This window comes from Copidosoma floridanum, unplaced genomic scaffold (assembly GCF_036245765.1).
Source record: "Copidosoma floridanum isolate Cflo_tuat_1 unplaced genomic scaffold, Cflo_Japanese_pri ptg000007l, whole genome shotgun sequence".
Taxonomy (NCBI): Eukaryota; Metazoa; Arthropoda; class Insecta; order Hymenoptera; family Encyrtidae; genus Copidosoma; species Copidosoma floridanum.
Window position 1 is genome coordinate 11,545,210 of NW_028321884.1, and position 25,174 is coordinate 11,570,383.

A 25,174-nucleotide genomic window follows, 5' to 3' on the forward strand; every position below is an offset into this window, starting at 1 on the left:
AATTTACTGTCATGCTAATTGAGTCGATGAGCCATTGAATTTTCTCCAGTTGACCGGTATTGTTAACGCCCAAGTGATGAATTTCGATTACTCCGAGTGGCTTTTGTGGTACATCGAGTGAATGAAAATTTGTCTCTTTTTTGAGATATCTTGTATATTAGACTGTGATTTATGGGCCAATTTTTTATTGGTCGCAGTGATTTTTCTTCGCTCGAGTGGTTTTTGACTTTGTTAGCTGGCAAGAGACAAGATCATCCCTCGATGCTCTTTTTTCATCCAAGAGTTGAAAGTTACGTCCATTTACCTCGTTAGCACATACTGCTTGTTTTCGATTTCCGAATTTTTAGCGTTTCCACCCCTTTGCTCCTGATAAACTTTCGATATTTCAAGTAAATCGGACCAGTTTTAATCTCGCCTCGTTCACTTGTATAAATCGTTCGCTAATGTTTCTCCGTTTCGTTAACTTTTGCCGCCGTCACGTGTAGTCTCTCTTTTTTTTTTTTTTTTTTTTTTTTACGAGCCACGAATTTTTTCGATTTAATGAGACGAGTTCAGCGATCAGGGGCTATTTTGGACGACTTTTTTCTTCCTGCGTAACGTCATGCACTCCTTCGTTGCTTTTTTTTCTTCGCTTTGTTTTTTCTGCTCCTCTCGGGGTGACTGTCCTGTGGATCTGGCGTATCGTGGCAGGAGAAAAAAAAGGCGAGATACGCGCCAGCTCCAAAACAAACGCACGCACAAGTTGCTGCAACCAAAAATTTTGCATGGACATTTTGAATCCACCAATCTTATATACCTTTGTATGAATTTTAAGAGTACAAATATTTATTGAATATTATCTATGATAATAAAACAAAGTAAGTATTCATGTGTTGAAAACAATTCAATTTTTTTTGCACGTTCTTCATCTAGTGTTTTTCTCTTAAAAGGTTAATGTACCCTGGTAGAAAATTACTACATAAACTGGCTAGAAACTCGTCAACGTACATGCTTAAATTAATGGGCTTATAACACGATGACAAGTTTCTAGCCAGTTTATGTGGTAACGTTTCTACCAGGGTACTTGAATAAATTAAGAGATGCATGTTTTAATGATATTAATCATAATTTAAGATTTGTTTTTCATTTTTTATATTTAAATATTTTTTGAATTAATTAAAATGTCAGTAGATCTTAATGAAATTGAAAATATAATAGAAATAGAATTTTTCGTAGTTTGTTATTTTTTACATTATTATTAATTTTAAATGTTATTTAATATTATTCTGCCACTACAAGCAAACTCCATGATTAGTTCTAGCTAATCACTTAACAGATCGAACAGCTTTAGTCATGTGACAATCAACCTTTTACATAAGGAGAAGGTTATAGTTTAAAAAGTAAGGTGATCTAAAAAAACGTGTTGGAAAACAGTGTATCACAATATTTGTTGCAATTCTCATTTAATAATAAAAATGTACACTCAAAAAAGTTGAATAAAATATATTCAATCTATTTTCATGGTGTAGTTTGATTATAAACTTTAAAACACCACTCGACAATCAAACAAAAAAATATCACACAATAGCAAAAGATAAAATAAAAGACCCCCCAAAAAATTCCCTTGCTTTGCCAATAATCAATATCACTAAAACTTTCAGAAATAATTTAAAAAAAAAAAACATGAGTTAATGATAGTGCCTAGGAACGTTTAATATACCGTTTAACATTTAAAGCTTTCACGGTTCAAACAATTTTAATAATGAAAATACTTTTTTGTGACTTTTTTTTGCATCGAATGTATCAGTTGTCCAAGCTCTAAGTCAAAAACTTATATTTAATAAACTATATCTCTTAAAAAAAAAAAAAAAATTACCAAGTTAAGGAGCATCGATTGCAAATTAAGAAGCATTATTTTTTAAGAGTAATAGAGGACATGTTTAATAATGGTTTAGTATCCAATCGAGAATCAAAAGGAATTGTTAAAGTTATAATTTTTTGCACTCTATTATTGTGCATTTGAAAACATTTCCCAGGACACTTTTTGTCATTCAATTCTAAACCCATTTAACATAAATACATGTCACCTAATATTTCATTAGTTGATCGCGTACATGAAACTGTTTTCATTAATGAAACATTGTAATGATTTTTTTTTTCTAATCGTGCCCAGCTACGTAGGTATAAGTTGGATTTTCACATGAATTTTTCGTGTGCTGTTAGCAACCGTGTTGTTGTCGTTACATATTATGACCATCGAGTTTAGCCTCGCCACTGACCAGAGGCGTCTCCAATTTCATATTTACACGTACAAAAAGCCGTAGTATAATTTAATATTAAAATTTAAAATTAAGAATAACAAAGATTCCAGAGAAAAATCGATGATGTACAGCAGTACAGGCCCAAGAGTCCTCGGAAACGCTGCGAGGGTTGAAAGCAAAGTTAAAGCACCGAAGGAAGAAGTCCACGGTCCGCCCGAGCAAAGCCACCATACTCGGGCCGCGACGTAAGCGAAACGCAAGGAGAAGACGAGAGAGGGAATATATACGTTGGTGCTCGGGTGAGAGAAGGGCAATGTGTACGTCGACTGGCCTTGAGCGTAACAATCTGTTTACGAGAGGGCCAGCGACCCGATCCTCGTTGCAGCGACGCGGGGACCCAATGCCTCTCGCAGCCTCTCTCCCTCCGACTTTTTTGCTTCGCCAACTTTTTGCTTCCCCCCCCCCGCATCATCTTCCTCACTCGTCACATCTCCAATGTACGCACACGCCACTGGACAAGGGGGTAATAATATTATAATAATTTATAATATTTAAGGAAAATTAAAAAATATTTATTAGTACTTACAAATCAACCTAAAGAGTATTGTGTCACCTGAAAGTAATGCAATCGGTTAAAAATTCAGTAATATGTTTATCTGCCCTTAAGTCTTGATAGTAATGTATTTTTTTTTATAACCAGACAATATTGTTTTAGCAAAAATCATGAGGATACATTTTTTTTTCGGAATTTTGGATTCTAATGCTTCCCATTAATATGAAAATACACTATGATTCATGTAATTTACAGTGAGTAATCAACAATAAGTTTAAAAGGTAACCTTTAAAAATTTGGTTATTTCTATTACAAGCGTTGATAACAATTTATAATTACAAGTATAATTTTAAGTGTAATCAACTTTAAGTATAATTAGGTTTTATGATTTGGGATACAATTTTGAGGCTTGACAAGCTCATCATGACGAAGGTAATGTCTAGTTCTTTTAACTCGTTACTCATGCTTTTTACCGGTAGAACTTGATTAAGCTTTAATTATTTCATAGATGATGTCTCTGAAGAATGAAAATAATTTATGAATCTATGTACTTCGTTGATTAAAAAAAGTTAGCGAAGAGTCCTGATAATCGTCCATCCCGAGTGACGTTATTCATTTCAAGTGAAGCAGACTGACAACAGTTAATCGAGTAAAATAATTTAAAAATAAAATTCTACATTGTCTAGCTAATATACTTTTATTTAAACAAAATTTAATCAATTATTTATTTGAAAAAAGCTGCAAATAAGTGATGTACATAATTGTTTTCTTGCAATTAAGTAACCTCTCTTTTTTAGTTCTAACTCGTGTTGTTACGATGTTTGCTAAATTAATGTCAAGAATACGTTCAAAATATCGTAAGCTTACATTTTTAAAACTATTTTACTTCTACAGTCGAATGCTTGGGACCATAGCTATAAATTTCAAAGAGATCCCAATAAATAGTAATTTTAAACGCTGGTCCTTGTGTTATTCTTACACTGGAATAGCCTACAATGCTTGTTTATTGATATTATTAATCAGAAATCAGTATTATGCTGTACGATGGCACATCTACACAATTACAACTGTCGATTACAGTTTTCTCACCCAAGTTTATTTGATGTTATTCACAATCCAATTTGCGGCAACCGATGTTATATTAATTTATACAATTACGAAACAAAAAACATTTATTTCTATCTTAACAAAATTCAATTTTGTAAGAGAATCGGTAGCAGAATTCAAAAATGACACGAATAGTAATAAATTGAAATTTCGATGTATTTTATACCCTTGTGTTCTGGTTTTACCATTTATTCTAGAAGTATCTGTACAGACCGAAGATATATTACAAATATGGAAGTCCAACAAAAAATGGAAGTTAATTTACATTTTTATAGGACCAATGTATCAAATGATCATGAATGTAAACGTGTTGCAATATACATTTCTTATGATCTTGATGAATGACTTATTGCAAGGGATCCGTCATCTTTTAAAAAACGTTTTTGGAAAGTCTAGTAGTGAGGCGAGAATTACATCATTGGATTGTTTTTGTGAACGAGAAAAGCTGCTGACTATAATAAAATTGCAAAAAATGTTCACACTACTAGTTGAAATATCTAATGATCTGTCTAGTTTTTACTCTTTGCCAATGTCACTATGCATCATGAATTATTTAATGATTGTTTTTGAATATTCTCGCTTCATGATTATAACATTGAATTCTACTGATCCTATATTTTTCATAATATTCCCATTAATATACATTCTTCCCGCCTTGTCTATGATCTTAGTTATAACCAAGGCTGCAAGCTCCGTAAAAAAACAGGTAACAGATTGTTAGCTGAAAATAAATAATTGTTTTTATTGCTGAAATGTTATTATCTTACTTCATGCACTTAGACCGAAATGATAAATAATACGTTGATCAGTTGTTTGACGTGTAATGATAGTGTGGCATTCAAAGGAGCAACATATCAGGTAAGAATATAAATATAATAAATTTTAGCTATTAATAGTTTAAGCTCTGAATTGTTTATTTTTAGCTATTGCTATTTTCCTATCGATGCAGAAATTCAGATATTAGATTCGAGGTTTTAAATGTTTTTTTGCTAAATGAATTATTATTTGTGTCTGTAAGTATTTTTTTTAATACTCTTAAATGACATTACAAAGTTCGAAATACTTGAATTATGCAAGAAAAATATTTCATGTATTATGAGCAAAATTTATGCGTACTACATTTTTATTTGCAGATAATAAGTAGTATAATATCATACATGGTTGTTTTTTACCCACTTCTAAAACTCTAAGTCAATGTTAAAACAACTATCAGATGATTTCCAGGCACGTTAGGGGTATTTTAAATAATCTTTGCATTAATCGTGTAATATTTTTTAATATTTTTTTTTTTTGAATGTTAAAGTTATGTAGCAAAAGTTTTACTATGTGTTTGTATGTTTAAATTACTGTTAAATTTAAATTGATATCCTAATAAATGGGTACATTTTTACATTTGGTAATCAAATATAGTAGTCTAAAAAACAAAAAAAATATGTATATTTTTATGGAATTTTTAATTTTTTATACCTCACTCTTTTAAATTTGGACAATATCCTTATTTTTATCACGACAACAAAAATTTCATAGATTAATTTTTGTGTATAATTACATGACGTATGATTCAAGTAAAATTATCCTTATTATCGAGTGAGACGAGAAATCCATCGTCTGGAGACGATATAAGATAATACATAATATGTATAATTATAATATAAATATAATAATATAATTATATTATACCCACTTATGTAGGGGCACGACTCGGCACTAGTCAAGTTTACAAATTTCGTTGATTCGTTGCGTACATATCAAGCGATAAATTCTCTGAAGAATTGTATGGAAAATTTTTTTAAAGTTCCTAAACAGATCATTTATCGTCCAAATGGCAAAAAAAAGAAAAAACTATCAACTATATAAAAAATAATAAATGTTTTTCTTCTATATTTACTGCATCAAATCATATAAAATATTATTTCACACTTTCGTGCCATTGGCTGGTCGATCGATATATGGACTAGCTGTCACTTTGGGAACTCAACACGTAAATTCCTTTATTAACTATCACGTAAAATAAAATTATTTTTTTTTTTAACTCGTATTTCGTGCGATTTCATACTTTGTTCAACAGTTTTTTTTTAACTTAAATATTTTCTCATTTTATTCGCGATTTTCTTGATCCAAAGCAACACAAACTATGCCGATATGATTAACAGCGAAAACCATAACATCCACACTTTGTCCCAAAACATTGTATAAAAATTCAAAACCCCGTGTCATCCAGAGTAACGCACACGCGTGTCAAAAAAAAAAAAAAAAAATTCAGACATCTCGTCACTCTTATCACGCGCGTGCCTGTAAAGATATACATTATTACAGGACGGGTGACAGGCTCTCTGTTTCACAGCACAAAACTCGCACAATAAAATTCTCCTCGTATCCCAGGACTCGATGTTCAGCCGGTGAATTTACGACAAGAGACCCCCGAACTCACAGGCTCCATAAAACTTTCGAGGAGAAAAACCAGAGAAATGAAGCTCTTAATCGCGCGGCTTTGTAAAATATGCAGTAATAAAGACGCGAATTTACGACGATTGCAACCCCCGATCGTCAACGGTAGACGCGCAATCGTCTCTGACCCCCCCCCCTCCATCCCTAGTATAGCAATATCCCTCTTCTGCAGTGCAATACCACATATTATGAAGAGGATCTCCTACGTGAAAATGCCCCTTCCTCCCCTAAAACCGTACACGCAGGAGTGGATGCGTATGGGTGTATGCTACATCGCGCGGAAGGAGACGTACAAATAACTCGACGGTCCGTACTGTACACAAGGAAAATCTGCCCATCTGTGCCTGTGTGTGGGGATCGGGTGTACGAAGGTGAATTTTTGAAAAGCCCGGAAAACGACTTCCTCGAAGCAATTATTGCCAAGAAAGCGCGTATAATACCTTCGACGAGCGGTACAACCCTCCCTCTTCGTTCGTGTTGTACCATACGTACACAAAGCTAGATTTATCCCTCCCTACACATAATATATATATATTTTTTTAAAGTGTATACGCGTGCCGATCTCCGACGGGGGCCTGAAAATAATATGTTTGCACATAAATTTCTCGGGGCTTGGCGGGGGTCACGCTTACGAGCGTAACGGAAAGTGTCACGGCGCATTGTACGTCCATCTGGAGTGTGCGGGTATTGTTTCATCTGGACCATATTTACGAGGAGGTGTCGACGGCGGATTTTCATTTTCCAAAGATACATAAACACACCGAGGAGTTTCGTATTGGTTGAATGTTATTTTTTATATGACGTTGATGGCGTTGATGGGATGAGGTCGAGACGATGGGTTGGGTACCCTCGATGTTTGTGGAAAAAAAGATCTCTAAGGTCATATAAATAAATTTTAAATTATCTAATACTTTTTTAAATAAAGGGTCTTACAATCTCGTAAGACCTCAGAAAAGCTTGGAAGAACTTTCGAATTTCTATTAAGCTATCAAAGCCCACAACCCCTTGGGTTGGATGAGGTTAAAACTGTAGGTGGTGGGATGAATTGGATTAGCATTGTATTTTTTTTTTTTTTTTTTTACTTTTTAGTTTACTCAAATTCGATATCGTGGATAAGTTTTATCATTAATCCGATAAATCAAAATGATTACGTCCTCATCTTGCTTTACGATGAACTATTTTAAAGAAAAAAAAAAAAAAAAAAAAAAAAAAAAAACCCACAAACCTACAATCCTAAGAGCTCGTGATTGCACAAATCAAGCCGGTGCATCGAATTATGAAATTCCTCTTTATATCTCATTGTTCTCTTTGCATACAGAGGAATCCTAATAAGTCAGACACGCAATATTCATGCCCGACGTGTGCTATACACGACGCAAACGGAGGGGCGAAATAACTCGAGCCAGCGTCATTATCGTCCCCATTTCTTCGTCACCGTTCTTACAATGTAAACAGGGCCTTCGCGTTGTAAGCACGCGATAAGTAGCCCCAAGCACTTGCGTACCTATATGTATACCATCTCTCGAATATACGACTCACGACGCTGCTGCATGCCTTCTTTCTTTCGTAGATGAGTACGTCCCCCTTTTTCTTTCGAACTGCGAATGCTTGGGGCAAAGGACGAGGTAATTGCCGTATCGTGTGGATTTTTCTATGAAACTTTATGCTAAATGAAGGACAGCTATTTTTTTTTTTTTTTGTTAAAGAACAACGCCCTGTGGCACATTATCTCTGCTAATGTGGAGCAGAAACGGAACCCCCTTACGATGCATGATTATAGCTACGATTTTCGAGTGACATTGGCTGATTTTATTTGATTTTTTTTTTGCGTAAGCAGGATATATTTTACGAAAATACTGTGCACACGATACATTTGCAGTATGTATTTGCAGAAAAAAACCAAATTAGAATTGTAAACTGTAGTAGTGCGATTAGAACAAACGTGAAGTATTTAATTATTATGACTTAAGGCACTCCAAGTGACAAAGTTAAATGTACGACAATCTAGAAAGTCTCATAAGATTGAAAATCAAATTTTTTTCTTTCGTAGTGACTTAATGTTAGTCGCTAATAGTCCACCAATTGCGGATCCAGCTGGACAATCATTCGATCCTTTTATAAAAAAAATAATACTCAACAGGTGAAAATTTGAACTCTAATGTTATACCGCGCAAGTACATTTTGTACAAGCATAGAGCCAAAGATCTTTCAAAGAAACGAGAGAGGAAAGTTGAGCGCAGCACCCACATATTTATGAATAAAGATACACGAGAATGAGGTCAACGATCGGAAAGCTACGCGTTAGACTGTGGACCCTCAAATAGTTCGAAGATGCCGTAACGAAAAACTCACGATTTCTATCGTTGTCTTTACTTTTGGCCGAAACAGTATTGTGTAATCACAGTCAGTACAGACTACGATTTATGTACGACCTGTACGACCTGTACGACCAAAAAATACGTGTCGGGTTGACAATTTTTTTTTTTAAACTTTATCAAATAATTCATAACATTTGATGAATAAATGTTTTTTAGTCAAATTATAATCTGATTCTTGAGATAAAAAAATCTCTGACTGAATTTCAACTTTACATCAACTTTGAATGCATCTTATTTATCACCAATTATGTAGTAACCCAGTGAAGTTCAAAATGAATATGAATTTATGAATTTTCTCCTCGTATTATGTAGTTGCAGATTTCAGTGTTACAGGGTTATGTGATAATAGACCCTAGGATTATGTATAGAAAAAGCTGAAGAAAAAATTCCCAATATTTTTTGACGGAATATGAACTCACGATCTTTTTATCAATTTTTTTTCACATATTCTCACTCTAAACTTTTCAAAGAGATAGATATCCTAATTATGTGCACATCGTTTTAATTCTTCATATGTTTCACATTGTATCGTAGAAAATAATTAATAATTTTTTGTGGGTAAGCTTTGTAAAGTTAGATTCTATCAGTAACAAGAATAATAAAAATTTAATAGATGTTGCTTATAACTGTTGGTAAGAAAACTTGTAGTCGTATGTCCTTATAACTATTCTATGTAATTTTTATGATGCTTAAAAACAATCTGAGATAATCTAGAATGCAGCATAAGACCGACATCATCAGCCGGAAAACCTAAAAATATAGAAAAAAATGCCCTCTTACGCGCAACTTCCGATTCCCGACCTCACACTATATTTAAAGCCAGTATATGTATACTTTCGCAACACTTGCAAGGCATCCTTCCACCAAATCGAGCCAAAAGTCTTAATTGCAAGCGACGATGTGGCATATTTAAAAAAAAAAAAAAAAAAAATACACATACGCACATCATAACCCGAAAAGATCTCCGGTCTCCGATACTGTATACACGCATCTCTCTGCGACAACGACATAATGAAGTTGGAAGGGCTTGGTGAGCATCAAGTATCAACTTACGATCGATCAGGTGTCGTGCAAAGAATACGCCACACGAGGAGGAGGTACAACATTGGATGTGTCTCCCGTTGACCTGCTGTTGTTTTCAATCGTGTTCGGTTTCTTCGTCCCTATGTATACCTTTACCCCGGCTTTATTTGCATTTCTAGCTTGAGTTTTTTGTTTGTTTTTTGCCTGTTCGTAAGAGATATTATCGATTAGTTCGTCGATTATTTCTCATTTGGTTACGTCTGCTTGAGGGAACGTTCGCTCATGGGTGCACCATCTAAGGAGGGACGATTTAATGATCCACAACTATCTTAACATTATAATGGTTTTTTTTTTTTTTTCTTCGTGGAACTAACATCATCATACATCTACACTACGTAGATTTGTAGTTAATAACTTGTTTTAAAGATTTTTTATAGATTTACAATTTACAGTACCTTGGAAAGCATAAATGTATAAAACTACAATATTGTGATAAAGAGCACTGTTGTCTTGATAAGTTTAATCCTATAGTACACAGTTTTCTCGAACATTGTTGGAACACGCCGTATAGGAGATCAAAACCAGTCGCAATTGCACCCGATCAATTACACTAATGCATCTCCAGCTGAAGTACATGGAAAAAGTGCGTCGATCAATAAAGGATCGGATTAAAAAAAAAAAAAAAAAAAAAAAGGAAAGGAAAGGAGGGGAATGCTATTTCGGACATTGGAACATCCCAGAGTATCAAGTGAAGTCATTCACGCTTCTTGCGCTGCACGTGCTACGTGCTTCGTTAACAGATGAGAGCATCTTCAATTGCTTAATTGCCTGCATGAAAAAAACTTTGTCACTTGTTCGGCTTTTTTTTCGTTAATGTAAGTACAAAAAAAAATATCGTCCACTGGGTAGAACGATTAAAAATTACTTATCAGGATTCCTTGGTCTTCCCTCGCGTTTCTGTGTTAATTGTAGAGCATTTTTAGTACGTGTGATATTAGAAAGGGTAGTAAATATACTTTTCAAATTTTTGCATGAAAATAAAGTTTAAAACCTTAACTCTTTGTGTGATAAAAATAAACGAGAATTCGTCGGAACAATATTTCAAGATCAGTCCAAGTACAGTCTTCTATGGTGAATCGACAGCAGTATGGTCCTCGAGAATATTTCCCAAAGTACAAAACCATCAACGATTTCGAAACGTCGTTTCTCAATACCCTCGCATACATCCACATAATACCTACCTCCAGCTCATTGTAAATCTTTCAAAGTGATTTTTCAATCTCAATCTTTCCTCTCGATCTCCCTCATCCTCGTACTCGCCATTACCATGGCATCCATAATACAGCACTCCTCTTTACACGCACGTTCATTAAAATTCATACTCCACAATCACTTTCGACCGAATAACGCGCGTCTCTTTCTCTCCTCCTCCTCGAAAAAGCCTCTTCTGCCATCCTTCTCGGGTGTCATGTTTTTCTTTTGCCTTTATCTGCTACTGCTCCTCCGCTCTCTCGCCTCGTATTGTCCGACGCTTCTCCGCTGCACTGCAGGAGAAAAACTCCTTCGTTCTCTTACTTTTTTTTTTTTTTTTTTTTTTTTTTTTTTATCTCTGCCTTTTGTGAGATAATATACTGGCGCGCATATTGGCAGCAGTGAAAGATAAAACGGAGGGAAGGTCCAATATCGCGCGCCTACACTCTCGAAGAAATAAAGGAGAGGAGATCACTTCTGAGCGAGGCTCTACTTATTTATTTTTTTTTTTTTTTTTGCGATGAAGTAGTGGTGCAGCAGTAGCTACTGTTCGTCCGAGGAGTAAGTGGTTGACGCGACGCCACTGCAAATTAGTCGATTTCTTTGTTGACTCGAATGGATGGACGGACGGATGGGGCGGGCTGGTTGGCGATCGTAAATTAATGTGTGGCTTATTTTTCGAGGTAGACAGAAAAAGATGGATAGAGCGAGAGAATGTAAATTAGGCTTCCGGTGTTGGCGTTTGAGAATAAATCTTGAGCTGGAGTATTGTTTATGTTTTTTTTTTTTTTTTTTTTTTTTTTTTTTTATACACTTGTGGTTTTTTTGTAAAAGTAGTTGAAAAAAAATTTACCTCTTAACAGCTACAAAAACACTAAGGTTCCTATAATGTTTATAAAACTTAATTGGTTATTTAAAATAATTGTATTTGATCTAATCTTTCAAGTTTTTTTTTTTTCGTTCTATAAACATTCAAGTTCCTTGAAGAAAAAAGAAATTATTTTTTCACATTTTGTTGATGCTATATTTTTTTTTCTTCGTAATAAAATCTTATTATTATAATATTAATGTTTCCTAGTACTGTTGAACCCTTTCATAAAATGATACTTTCAAGAGAGATAAGTAGCCATTTTGTGACAGCCATCATACTGGATTTAATGTGACACAGTTTAACTTACTTTATAGATACAGCTGTCTCACTCAGCTCTCACTCACGAACGAAAGTAACAAACCGATAGGAAATTTTTCGTTCTACACGATAGTATTTCTATTTTTATCTAATTTTGCACAGTTTACGGAATATTAACAAAATAAACTTTAAATACTAATTTTAAGGATGTTTGACAAAGCTTTTTACATGTTTGACCGATTTTTCCGTAATGTATGAGTTTGATTACGTAAAATATCAAAAATGTCCCTTTGAAAATCAATTTTGAGATTCAGAGGATTTTCTCTCGGTCCAGTTGATTTTGTACCCATACAGATGTGGATAAAATTTTGATCACAATAAACAATTTTTTGGCAAAGAGGAAGAAGAAAAAAAAGTTCTGAATTTTTCTTCGAAACCCAAAGACTACAAAGTTCACGTTTTGGTCCCTCGAAATGTATTAAAACTACCAAGAAACCACTCGAATTTTTATGGCAGCGAAGAAAGCCACATCAGATTAAAACGGGCTGAATGCGCGTCGTGACGCACAAAATCTCAAAGCCTCTCCCGTACCACGAGACACTGATAAACCAAAAAGTTCCCTGTGCCAAAAGCATAAGAAATGCCTTGCCTCTTACATATATACTGTATACCCGCAGCTCGGACGACTTCGCACCCGCTGTAACCTTTCTTCCTACCTCTCGTTTCTTTTGACATGAGAGAAAAAGATGGAAAAAAATGGTATAAAAGGACCGTAGCATATTTAAAATGCTAATTCCGAATGCCAATAAATCTCTTTCTCCTGCACATGTACATATTATATATACACACACGCATATGAGAAGTGCGTACGGCGGCCGAGAGGGATTTCTTCGTTTTGTTATTTGGCTCGGCTGCTACTTACTTTTTCGCTCGCTATACTTCTCTTCCTTTTTTCTTCGATTCAACTCCGCATTCGATTCTTTTTCAAATTTACTTTTCTCTTATTTTTACTCCCTTTCGTTTTGCCCGTTATCTTTTTGCGGGTTGTAACCCTCTTCGCTGCTCTTTGCCTTGACCCTTCTCACTCTCTCCTTCATGTTTTTTTCCTCTCTGCCACAATGATATCTATGACTTTTAGCATTGTCGTTTATCTCATTTCTGAAGCGAGTGATTCGAGCGTCAAGTGGATGAGCTGTAAAGTTGACGTGTCAAATGGACACGTGCATCGTTAACTGTTTTGTGCGTCGTGGTCACCCATTTATCCTCGCTTAAGTTTCATCGTCAAAATCAACGAGACTGACTACTTAACCCATAATATATACTCCATCGGATTTAGTTCAGGATAACAATTTTCAGACGACTTTCCAATTAACAATTGTTGCACGTATACTTCGACATTACTTTACTCTCAATCAATTGTTTCATCTGATTTGTCCTGGGTTCGACATTTTCCAGATTCTTATTCAACAAACAATTGTTCGGTGGGAGTTAGTTCATGTCATTACTCAATGATCACATTTATTAAATAAGTACGTGTTTGTTTTACTTAATATCCGTTAATTTCAGTAAGATAAAGGTACCTACGAGGGACACTTGAAAAATTGTATCTTCCCATGTGAAATATGTAAATGATACATGGTAATAATAAACAAATTCTTGAGATTTTTTGACAAGAAAATAATACACTATTGTCTTTTTCATATAAATTACTACAACCGTTACAAATAATAATAATAAAATGCTTGATGCCCCCTCGCCCCTGGAACAAGCTAAACCTATTAAAATTACATGTGTTCCAAGGATGAGCATAAAAAATAACAACATTTTTATGAATACAATGATTTCATGGCACAAATTATAAATTAATTTGAAAATTTTAATATTATTAATAAAGATTAAGCACACAACAATAACCAAATATTGAAAACTAAGCTGACTGTTTTTTTTTAAATCAAAACTGTTTCAAAGACGTACCTCCACCTTATGGTTTTTTCGTAGATGTTAAAAGAAAATATGTTCAACTATTATTTAAACCTTGAAAATTCTATTTCCGTATGGTTTGGTTGCACTAGATTTTAGCTCTCGAAAACACACAAATGACACCCCCTCCCCCGCCTTTGAGTAAAAAATTTTGCCATGCATAAAAAATTTGTACGATACACAATTCTTTCAAAAATGATGTACAATAATGCACAACAACCAAAATTGTCCACAGCACGCGTTTCGCCTCCTAATCCCAAAGGAAACTCGATAGATACCAACAATCATGACCCCTAACGGGCAATGATATATACATCACAATTTGTGAACTGTCGCTCGTCCGGAGCGCAAATTCCTTTACGTCCACAACGCACGAATCGATCGCCCGGGAAATCGGTGCCGTAAACATGCCAATGAAGCACACCCCTATCCTCGAAAAGGCCGTATCGATATTTTGAAAAATTTAATGTTTGAAAATGGCATTAAAAGTCAGCCGGGCCGGGTTTTCCAAGATCCTCTGGACAAACACGTCGAAAGCTTTATCTCCCGAGCGCGTGTGTGCCCATCGGCTTTCCCCCGGCAAAGCTCAAAGCCCGTCTCGACGAAATCACAAGCCTTCGGTCCTGCCACGCGCGCAACGAACAATTCGAGAGGGAGCTGAGGACAAAAGAAGATTGACCGCGCGTGCTCATATAATATTGGGGCTACCGGTGTTGCCTGGAGCCGCAGCTTTGTGTACTTTTAATAGCCGGTTACACAGCGCAGGACCTCGAAACGGTCAGTTTTTACACAAAGCCATGAGAGCGCGCGCGAGAGGGCTGAGGTACTCCTCCTCCGCAACTTTCGAGGGGAGCTGTGAGGGTCACGTGGGCGTATGACTTTTTAAGACTACATGTCCTTGTTTCTTCGTTACTTTCATTCCGCACCTTCATTCGGCCCCGACTCGTTTTTCATTTTGTCTGTTAAGTATTATACGGCTGACGAAAATAAATGTACGGGTGATTATTGAGACGATTTTTTGGGTGCTCACGTCACAAAATTCCAGTATATTTCGACTGGGAATCTGCATGAATCTCACGGAGAAAGTATAAAAAGTCCTCGTGGAATCTTCATGACATCGGTATAATTTTTACGCAGATTTGTTTCCGGAAGATTTTTTCCATTCGGGTCTTTACAACATGTTTCACAAAATTTTTTTTTTTAATGCAATACATTATAACGATCACAACACGTAATATGACAATGTAAAGTTAACTCTCTTTTACTGTTTTATATTTATCAAGGAAATTACTTGGATTATTCCACATAAAAGTTCAGACAAAAAGTATATCACACGTACATAAAAAAAAAAGAAAAAAAAACTTCTGGACCCTTGTAATTGAGGAAACGCGTGGATTATTTCAGCGGCTGAAGTAAATAAACGAGATAAAACAAAATAGCCTTGGAACGGTATCTGTTTAATTGAAGAATTCGCACATTGCACGTATATATACACCCGTATATTCATGCATGCGCGCCCAACATCCGTTTTCAGCGCATACAACATGTGAACAAACGGAAGTCATGTATCTGAGGCTTGTACCGAATACTGAATCCAAAGGGTCGACACCTCCGATAGATGCACTGTACCCGCAAATAGCCTCTCTGTAATGTATACGTATACAAACAGTAGAGCACACGGTAATAATCCGGTGGCCGAAAATCAACCGTTGCAACCCCAACGCGAGGTACATATATACGTATATACTTTAGGAAAGGAAAAGCCCGGTGCTGGCAAGAGCCGCTGGTCAGCCGGTCTTTGATTTATAGCCGCATGTGCGCGTGCTCGCCTGCGTACCTATACTTTGTAATTATACCAGCTCTTCTCCCGAATGCTGCATGGACACACTGATCTCTCGGCAAATAACATAGCTGCTCGTTTTTAATGCTCTCTCAGCTGTTATTGTAACGATGGAGGCGTGGAAAAAAAAAATGTTAGCAGCAGACAGGCGTGGAGAAGCGGTTTTCCGCGTATCTAGAGAGTCTTCTGTGGACTGTGTATTAACGCGTTGCCATTTGTCGCGTCGTGGGGGATTTTTTTTTTTTTTTCATACGATTGGATTGTGTTTCGAAGTGTGCGCAATTTGTTGGTGGGATCGGGTGGTTGGGAAGATATTTTTTTTTTTTTAGGGAAGAGCGGTTGGGTGAGTATGCATAATGGAGGTTCATTATAATGGTATACAAGTGAGGCAATGGGGAGGAAAATTTATGATAAATCAACGATGATGCTCGGAATAAGCGAGTGACGCTTTTTTAATCGCTGGAAGTTTGATTCTTCGCAGAGGAGTATTTGTGGTGTAGAAAAAAGTTTTTTTTAGTGATTCCAGCCAAATGCATTTTTTTTAAGATAAACGTAGTTTCATACTGTACTCAAATCAAACGTGAAAATTAAGTATTGAAAAATATTTTTGTAGCTACAGTGCGCATGCCGTTATTGTTTACAGATTGTTTTAAATTTTAGCATTCGGCTCTTAAAAGGATGCATGTTTGGAGATATTTTTTTTCTTTTTCTGTACGAGGTTTATTAATGGGAATATTTATAATTATAATATTAATAATAATAATAATAGTACTTATTGTGATGGTAAAAAAAATTTGAATAATAAATAAATAATACAAAACGTCAATACTTTAAAAAAAATAATTTTTATTGATGATTACTATATTATACTTACAGATCCTTATGAGTATAATTTTAGAAACGCACAGTAAGCACATTACCCTGAAATTGATAGTGAAATAAATCAGAGTAAGGTTTGGCTCTAACTATTTGAAATGATATTCAAAATAGTTGAATTTTCGCCTCAATAAATCAATTATTTTGTTAGCTAGTAACATTTTAGATTATAAATTTTTTATTTTCTATTTTTTAATAATTTTTTAATCTGATTTTCAAAAAAATCACCGTAAATCAGAAAACACTGGCAAATATCTAGAGCTGTGACTAGTTCAAGTAATATACGAATCTTTTTGTCAATTTTTGCCTTACCCATAAATACTTTAAATAATAAATTTTGCTTTATCTTAAAAAATTTCATGAAACACGTGATTTCTACTTTCATACGCTTGATTCTTTCACCACCTTTCAGTGCATTTATACACGCGGCAGTAATGATGAAATAGTATTTGTTATGCTGTTAAATCTTGTTTCAGGTAAAAAGTTAAATTTCAATGTTTGTAGTGCATTTTAATGTATCCAAAATAATATGTATACAATTTTGGTGAAATATTATGGAAAAGACAAACATTGTGAGTCCCAAAATTACAATATGTTTTGAAAACTCTGCAGCAACAAGCAAAGTAACTTTTCATGGAAAAAAAATTCAAGTCGATCAAGACCATTGCTCATCTGCCAACTAAGCTATAGCTCCACAAATAACACTATTTGGCTACATAATAACTTATTCATTCATAAAAACATACTCTGATCTCAACTAAACTCGTAGTTGTTTGGAAAAACGTCCTGTCTGTTATATATTCCTCTACTCTTAAAATTTTTTTCATAAAATGCATGCACATTATCGCTAAATTGATGCTTCATGCGTGATGGTCAACAACGAGCGAGAATAAAAGAAGCAATATACCATAAACAAAAAAAAAAAAAAATCAGGGATACCAAGAGGCCAATCATATTTTACTGATGCACACAAAACGCATGGGCGTCTACGCACGGTAGCCGATGCCTCGGTCGTAAATCGCTAAAAAGATTTGTCTTCTCTCGCGTATGGGCACCCCCCCCCCCAACTATAACGCTCGCACGTTGCATTATACAAGCGAAACGGCTACTGCGATTCCTTCAACTATTTTAATGCCCGTTCGGGGAACGGATCGTCTTATGGATGGCGAGGGTTCATTTGTATTATTTTTTCTTTTCTTCTTTCATTTACGATAAGAGGGAGTGCCTCGGCTAATTTGTCGTTGCGGGGTATAGTATCGAGGTGAGCGGTAAAAGCGCATGTTTTTAATGTATACATGCGAGCCATGAAAAATGACACGACTCGGGCTCGAGTTTTTTTGTCTTATTGAATTTGAATTTTGTCCGGCTGAATCGGCTCGGGGGTTGCTTTTTTCATTTTGTCCCCCGTTTTTTTGTCAATGCGACTCGTTTGGCTTTACGACGCGGACCCACAGGCGCGCTTCAAATGATAATTCAAAGGTGACGTTTATGCACGCACGAGGGACGAAAAATATTTGCCTTGATACGGAAGTTATCGTCCACCTGGCAACATTTTAATGAGGCAATTATGATGCTTCGGGTATGGTACAGTACCATGTGGCTTTCAAGTTTTCCTGAGACTCTCAAATTTTGTCCTGCACAAAATTAATTATACCTCGTTTCAATTAAAATATTGTATCTCGAAACCCGAAGGTGTACACTAAAATAAAGCTTAAATGTCGAGTTGCATCCCATCTAGACGAAAAAAGGGCTGAGTTGAGTTCCAGTAATTTTATCTTTCGGTCGAGTTCAGTCCCAGTCTCCGAGTGGATGATTCACAAACATTTGAACGTAGGAAAAGTGAGGACCGATAGTACAGCGAAAGTTGTAAATATGTTTACGGTACTGTCTTACGGTCTCTACGAAGCACGCTCTTCATGATAATATTTATTACCTCTGCATTCCGTTTGTTTGCTTCCTGATGAATTCACAGAATTGTATTGCAAAGTTTGTTTTATTCTAATATCTTAGTGGGGTAAAACGTATTCATCATTCAATACATCCATTGTTTTTGTTGACTTTGAGCTTGCGATTCATAGTGCAATAAGAGGACTCTTACCAGAAGCACAAATTCGTTATTGTCGCTTTCATATAGGCCAAAGTTGGTGGTACAAGATTCAAATAAAGAGGATGACAATTATCTTTTTGATGCGCCCAATAAATAACCAGGGAATTGACGGGTCATAAAATTACTTGATTTTTCCTCGATGTAATGGACCAAAAATAATTAAAATCATATCTGTTTATGTAATTTCTGTCCTCCACATCTTAGTGAAATGGTAAATAAAGGGATACAAGTTATTTGAAAGGTGACATAAAAATTATATTATGACTTCAAATAATTATCAAATAAAACAATAATTTTCCCGAGTAAATCATTTTTCACGAGGTGGCTAATGAAATTCTTGTCAAACAATAATAAATTATCAAGTCATCAACAACTTTGGAAAATCCAAAACTACTATCACTTCTCTCTTGAATCATCCTTCGTTAGAAATTGCTTGCACAGATCTCCCCAGCAAATAATACCCACGTAGCCCCAAAAATCAATAACACTGTCGAAACCGAAAATAATCTTCAAACCTTGTACCAGCACCACAAGTAAAAAAAAAAAAAAAAAAAAAAAAATCGAGCCCTCACATGTGTATACCATGTACCTATATACTTACGCACCAGAGATAAACATGTGCGTACACGTACACCAACCCTTGTTTCTCTTATATACGCGGGCTTGCGCAGATTAAGGCGTTTTTACGATGCTGGTCCCAATCTACTAGCCGATCATCGACGCCTGCAGCAGATCTTTCGCCCCCTGTGCACACCTACGTACACATATGTATACACAATATACATCTACACTTGCTACACTTGCACACAAAAGTCAGTCGGTCGGTCGAAGAAGCTACCATCGGCTACCATATAATATACATATATATATATACATATACGGTACGCGCATGCATCTCGGGCACGATTTTAATCTCGAGCCTCCCCCTATCCCTCGGGTCATCCTCCGCAGCTTCTTGCAGCCGAGAGATCCGCGCATCGCCAGCAGCATCCTCCTTCCACCCGCTCTTTTTCGTCCTCCTTTTACATCGAGGGAGAGTAAGAAAAACAATAAAAAAGGGCTGCTCTCCGTGATCCTTCCCTCGAAGAGTGCAGCTTCGCTCCTTCGTTCTCTCTCTCTCTCTCTCTCTCTCTCTGGGCCCCCCTTCGTTGTCCTCTTTTTGGGGCTCCCTTGGCGCGTATACACGCGGCGGCTACCGCGCATTCGCTGGCCCACGCTCTCTCTTTTTTTTTTTTTTTTTTTTTTTTCTTCAAGTACTCCGACACTCGTTCGCTTCCTCGCGCGTTGCGTCGTTCTTGGGTTGAATCATCAATCAAAATAAAAATGTATTTTCACGATACATGCAGTACATCCAAAAATTTTCAAGTGCAATGTTTTCGACCTTGTGATTTTGTCTTACGTGAATAAATTCATCATTTTTATCTAGGGCTCGCAAATATGTATTTACCATAAGTGAGCCACATGTGTGTTGAAACTGTCAGAAATTTTCGATTTGCTATTTCCACTCGAAGCTTTAATACAATACAGCAGTATATCAACAATTACGATAATGGAAATCCTTTTTTAATTTCTTTGTTACTCTGTAAACTTCAATAACAAGATGCAGCATAGTACAGTTACATAATTTAGTTTCAAATTTCGGGGAGTTATTAAAAATGGTTAATTATCATTTGAAAAACATTTTTGAAAAGTCCAGTAGTGTGACAAGAACGAATTCATTGGATTGTGCCAATGAACGAGAAAAGTCACTGGCCATACTGACATTGTAAAAAATATACACATCATTAATTAAAATATCCCAAGATCTAGCTGACTTTTACTCTTTGCCAATATTTTTATCCATCGTGAATTATTTCCTGTTGCTTTTGGATTCTATTAGACGTATAATAAAAATACTTGTTAAAACACCTTCAATATGTAACATAACAATTCATTTACTTTTTCTTTTGTACAGAGTAAAAAAATTCATGATACGTTGATTAATTGTTTGATGTATAATGTTTGATGTATAATGACAGTGTGAAGTACAAAAAAATAACTTATCAGGTAAGAGTTCAAACGTAGAAAATTTTAGCGATAAAGAATTGAAAAATTAAATTATTTATATCTATCTGCTGATATTTTTTTATCGATGCAAAAATTCAGATGTCAAATTTGAAGCTCTGAATAATTTTCAAATAACCGAGTTACTACTAGTTTTAGTGAGTGTTTTATTGATGCTCTAAAATTGGACTGTAATGTCAAAAATCAGTAGAATATGAAAAAAATTATCACATTTATTATAAACAAAGTGTATTACCCTTTTTTTCAGGAGATTTGTTTACAGTATTATAAAACAAAAAGCAGCCATTACAGTTTTTACAAAATTTAATTCGATAAAAGAATCAGTAGAAAAGTTTAAAAAATTCAAGAAAAATAAGAAATGGATATCTCAACATAAGAGATATGTTTGTTATCTATTACTAAACTGTAATCCTCTTTAGACCGATTCAAATAATTATACATACCCCAAAACTAAAGGAAATATTTTGTTTACAATAACCGTAGTTTGTCATTTGATAATTGATGTAATTACGTTGCAATACATATTTTTCACTAATTTATTAAAAGATTTATTTCAAATGAATCATCATCATTGGTTGAAACATTTTGAGATCAAGAATCAAGACGTTCATATTATCGTCAGATTTTTTTGTTACTCTCAAAATAAGTATCCAAACATTTTTGTCACTCTCCTTATAACTCTTTTACATGAAAATTTGCTTCTGTATTTCATCTGTAAAATTCATCTCTATTTTTTTGACATGCCTAATGCGTAACCTGAATAATATATTTAGCATCGACCACTCAAATCGAATAGCAATGAAAGTGAGCAAAAACAAAGCAAATTGAAACAATAAAAAAAAAAAAAAAAAAACAATAATAATAATAACAATAAAAATAAATAAACAAAAATCAAGTTTACAGATTTCTTTGACGTCCTTAAAAAAGGTCTTTCAGATCGTCTTGAAGATCGTGGCCGCAATAACGCATCGACTCGATATATCCGTCGATCAAAAATAAACGCGCCTTCGCATATGCGAAGAAAGACCACGGCTTTACTCCTTCTTCCTCGCAAATATACATTATATCCTCTGCAGACCAGCAGCTTCCAAAAAAGGATTCCATTTTTTTTTTCCTTTATCCACCATTTCGACCTACCATCCCCCACTCCTCTTGCTGTCCTCATTTTTCTCTCTCCTCTCTCTCTCGAGGAGAATCGTTTTGCTCGTTTTGGCCAAACGTCACACTGCTCTCCAGTCTCCTCCTCTTCCCCTTCTTTTGCTCTCTCATACTCTTTTTTCTTCTCCTTCTCGAAAGGGGAGAGGGAAAGAAAGGAGAGGTTGTGCCATGTCTCGCTGTTTCTTTTTCACCTCTATATATACACGTTTCACGTCCAAACTCCTCCCTCCCCGCCTCTTCTTCCTCTATACCATATCCTCCATATAAATACATATATATACATGGGGTGTGCGCGTATAGTGTAGCTGTGTAGCTGTGATCCTCTCCTCGCAATCTCCTCAAGCTCCATATCTTCTCTCTACTACCCCCAGGGCACTCCTACTTATTTCTTTTTCTCCTCTTCGAGTTTTTTTGCCTTATCTTCCTCGCCGTTCTTCCATCCATCGGTCGAAGCCTCTTCTCTTGAGTACAGTCCATGCATGTACAACGTGTGGATATATACATACATTTATATATGTGTGTGTGTGCGGGCACATATAATGTATCCTTTCTCTTTATCTCTCTCTCCTTCTCTCATCACGGCGAACTCACGCGATAATTCAAGAATACGTGTATATATTATGTACGCAAATGTCGGTGTGTGCGTATGTGAGCACGTCGTTTCTGTCCGCTCTATACTCTTAAAAAGGAATAAGAGAGAAAGAGGCGTGTGGATGAATGTACGGGGAGAAAAAAAAGCTTGCGGTTTTTGAGCGAAGCGTGTCCTGACACGCGAGATCTATACCCACGCAGGACCAAGCTCGTTTGACTCTCTCCTCTTTTGCTTCTCTCTCCTTCTCCTCTTCCTTCTCGATCTCTCTTGGACGCGTATATATACGTGTACACACAATGGTGACACGAACAACCTTCTGTAGGTGTACACCATGGAAAGACGCAGTCTTAGGTTGTCCGTCCGCGTTTTGCACCACGTGAATAGAGTTTCAATGTTTCGCGAGATAGAAAAGAAGGACGGAGAGAAATGGCGAAGAGAAGTGCGAAAAGTGAGTGAAAAAGGTATATAGGATGATTGGGAAGGAAAAAACGCATGGAGCAGAACAAGTGTGCTAGTGACCTCGAGCTAATTACCCTCCAAAAGAACACATGATATTTTTCATCGAAGCTCTACTGTTTTATCTCAAAGTACTTTATACAGAGGGATTATTTTGATCAAGTTATGTAAGGTTGTCTCAGATTTCTCGGAGTGCGGGAGCATGGTTTTCTGAATTTTTTTAAAGCCAAGAGTAAAACTGGTAATTGATTAATATGATGTTCAGTAGGTTAATAATAAGAATCGGAACATGTAGCTTAAACCTTTTATTAACAAAACTATTTTCAACCTTGAACCATTTAATGCAATATATACACCAAATTTATGATCTATTTTTTAAGTATTTTATTTTAACCTACAGTATTGTCAAATAAATGTTGCCATTGCATTATTAAGAAATTTATTTTGTTGTAATTTCTAAATTCTTTCTATCTGCTTCCCTCTCCAAATGTATGATAGGGTGTTCTCGTTTACCTCTATTGCCATTTTTACAAACTTTCGTTGTCCTCCTCAATTTGTTCCTATCTTTGCCATTATTATATCTCTGATCCATGCAAGTGTCCTGACTAACGACTGTATAATAAATGTTGTCTTCTATTGTCCAGTACTGTTTAATTCCATTTGTAAATTAGTATCTGCTACTAATACTACAGCTGCTAATGTTAGTTGACAATTTTTCTCCTTAATTTTTTATTTACATTATTCAAAGATCTCCATGCATTTTTTTCAAGTAAAATATTTATTTTCTTACAATAAACAAGATTGTAATACAATATTTTACAACTTTTTAGCATTACTGTAGGTATATAAAAGATGTTTTTATTCATATTGATCACTGTACTTTGCAATTGTGACATTAAAACGTTTAGTACCTATCTCTAATATTTTTCTCAAAAAATATAAAATATAAAAAATAAAAAAAATATTGTTAATACAAATATTTATATTATTATCATTATTTAATGATAAATCACAAGATAAAAAAATTAATTACTTATTAAATAACTGTTTGGTGCACATCATAACGATAATGTGAAGCACAAAAGCATAAATTTGTCAAACAAAAGTTTTTTTATGGATAGTGATTTCAATTTATACATGACTAAACAAAAACTAAAATATTTATTTCTAGCTGTTTTGGCACATTAATATATGAGTGCACATATCAAATCGCAGCTTTGAATACTTATCTGTTAAGTGAGTTTTTATTTGCATTGGTTCGTACTTTTCCTTATTATTCTAATAGATTTATTTATTTATAAAAGAATTATGTGTATGATATACAAATGCGATAAAATCGAAATAATTTGAAACAATTTTCTACTAAAAATTATAAATCGGTATTATATTTGATACAGAATATTTTATAACAAATTAGTATTTTTCGTATAAAATTAAATAAAAGTTTTTAATACAATAACAATCCAGAAAAAAATTTTTTTTTTAAATTTAATTATGTAGACACAAAAAGTGTAATGAAGGTGTAACATTTCCTTGAAATCTCCATTCATACGGACATATGTGTACGTGTGCAATACTGTGCATGCACTTTTTATATCTAACAAGAAAATTTATTATTAATCTAAAAAAATTCATTTTTTTTTTTTTTAATGGTGTATAAATTGGTATAGTGGTGATTGATATAATGGTGCAGATTTTTACTAGTTTGTTATTTAACAAAAAACTTTTATTTAAAGTTCATCACTAACAAAAAATATTTGAAGTAATTTAATAGTCATCCCCGAAATAATTTTGCAGTATTTTTAAAAGAAAATAGATGCAATAATCTTTACCCTAAAAGGTGTTAAAAATATTAATGGTTGGGCTAGTAATTAAAAATAATTGGTAATGTGAAAATAAAAATGTCCCTTAAGTAATTACAATACTAAAAAAAAACTTAATTGTAACGCACAACACAGAAATCCAATTAAAA